This window comes from Protopterus annectens, chromosome 16.part0 (assembly GCF_019279795.1).
Source record: "Protopterus annectens isolate FY-2018-M chromosome 16.part0, PAN1.0, whole genome shotgun sequence".
NCBI classification, from domain to species: Eukaryota; Metazoa; Chordata; order Ceratodontiformes; family Protopteridae; genus Protopterus; species Protopterus annectens.
Genome location: NC_056750.1, coordinates 691,772,824 through 691,775,538, shown reverse-complemented (window position 1 = coordinate 691,775,538; position 2,715 = coordinate 691,772,824).

Genomic DNA, 2,715 nt, shown 5'->3' with positions numbered 1-2,715 from the left:
CTGCACCATGGCTTTCTAAAGAGTCTAAACTCAAAATTACCCTTAGAAACAAAGCATGGGCTTTATAGCATTCTTCTAAAGACCCTCAAGATCACATTAAATACAGGCAATCCAGGAACGAAACCAAAAAATCAATTTTACAAGACAAAAAAACAATACTACTATAATTTGCAGACAGTAAATCAAAATAACCCTCAGAAGTTTTGGGCAGGTTTAAATAATCTACTACATCCTGAACAAACTTCAACCCCAATCCCTGCTGCTACTATTGATAAAACCCTGAAGATGTTTCTGACAGTTTTAACCGATTCTTTACTGAGAAAATTCAAGCCCTAGCTAGCCAACTACCTCCTAGCTCCCCTGGTCCTGAAAGTAGAACCCCTAGAAACCTACTCGCATTCAGCTTCCAACCAGTCGCCACTTCACTTATCCATACCTTGATCAAAAAATTAAAACCCACTACACTTTCTGCTGATCAACTCCCTGCCACAAAAATCAGCTGATGCTATTGCTTACCTCATCTCATTACTAATCAATCGAACCATAGTAGAAGCTAAAATTCCCACCATCTGGAAAATATCCTATGTAATCCCACTTCACAAAGGAGGCAGCTCTACTGAATTCTCCAATTATAGGCCAATAGCTATACTCTCTCCACTTGCAAAGATTATGGAAAAATGTATTCATAGACAACTCATGCACCACCTAATCCAGAATCACCTTATGGCAGACACTCAGCATGGTTTCCATCCTCATCACAGCACTACTTCAGCCCTCCTAGCCTTTACCAACACCATAAACCATAATCGCAACAATAATTATATATCCTCAGCCCTCTTCTTGGATCTTTCCAAGGCATTCGATATGGATGATCACCAACTATTAATCCACACCCTGCAAACATTCTGTCTAGATTCTAGAGCCCTTGAATGGTTTCAATCCTACCTAAATGGTCGACAGCAGGCTGTCCTCTGGCAGAACAAACTCTCTAACCTTCTACCTAACACCCTTGGAGTACCACAAGGCTCTATACTAGGGCCCATGCTGTTCTCCATCTTCATTAACAACCTTTATACTGTCATCCCAAAAGTCAGCTGTATCCAATATGCTGATGACTCTACTCTGATTTGCTCAGCCACATCTCCAGTAGAGTTATGGTCAGCTACCCAGACCACCTTTAATACAATAGAAAATTGGCTTTATGAACATCGTCTGATCCTAAATCCCAAAAAAACTAAAATGCTGTTATTTTCACCAACATGTAGGTCTACCGCTTTCACCTTTACCATAAATTCAAATGATGGCACAATAATCTCCCCTGACCCCTCTACAAAACTATTAGGTGTCATCATAGACAATAATCTAAAATTCGACCTACATGTTAACCAAACTATCAAAACCATCAATAAAAAACTAGGGTCACTTTACAGAATAAAAGCCTTCCTAACCCCTCCAGCTAAAATTGCCATAGCTCGCTCTCACCTTCTTTCAACCCTTCTTTATGCATCCCCTCTACTCTCGAATATAAACAAGACTGTCCTTAACAAACTCTCAATTTGCTACAGGTTTGCCACTGGGCTGCCTTTTAGGACACATCATTGCATCAATCTAAATCAGCTTGGGTGGCTTGAACTACCCAGCCTAATCCAGTATGACCATCTGATTATGGCCTATAAAATCCTCTATAATCCGGACAATACTCCTGCACTTAAAAATATTACCACCCCCTATAACAATCCTAGACCGCTTCGATCCTCTAACAAACTACTAATTCAGACTAGCAAAATTAATAACACAGCCGGTGACTCTCTCTTTGCAAACTCTGTAAGTAGATCCTGGAAATCTCTTCCAGCTGATATTACCTTACATTCCACCTTTGGTCAATTTAAAACTAGACTCAAACAACATTTGTCACTTAACTGGCTATGACAATGTATCAAGCCTGGCTAACTCTCTCTAGAATGTGTAAAAATCTGTTAACCAGTTTACTGTGTAATTTAATTTAATTTAATCCTGACTTGCGCTCAGGATTAACTCTAACCTATGGAACTTGTTTAACTTGCTTACTTATGTAATCTCTGTAAACAGTCTGTTTGTAATATGTAATGCTGGTATTATGTAATGCTGTATATGCTTACCCTTGGAGCTTTTCTCCCCGGGCATCCGCTGAAATTGGACATGCATCCAGTCGGACTATCCCGGTCAGCAAATGTAAAATAAAATAAAATAAATAAAACATAAAAATATATTATATTCCAGTACAATATTCAGAAGTTTACTCGTCCTCTGAATAGTATCCATATCTAACTGCATTTTATTTATTAATAAATTCTTAATAGCTAAAATGCCATATTGTTTATTAATTACAGTGAATAGATTGTTAACATCCAGTGTAAAAAACATATATTCCTTTTCCCTCACTGTATCTAAATGTGTCGACAAAGCTGTAATGAAATGCGCGGTATCTTTTAATATTCTAGGATAATGCCTCAGTATGGGTTTTAAAGCACATTCAACCCATATTGAGACATTTTCAGTCATCCAAACCCTCCCTGAAACTATGAGCCTTAGGGGTGGGTTCATAGTATCCTTATGGATCTTCGGCAAAGCTTTAAATTCAGGGACCACTGGATGTTCTATCCATAGGAACTCTTTCACATTATCATCTATTAAGCCTACCTTGTGTAATTTAACTATAATGTTCTTCACTTATTC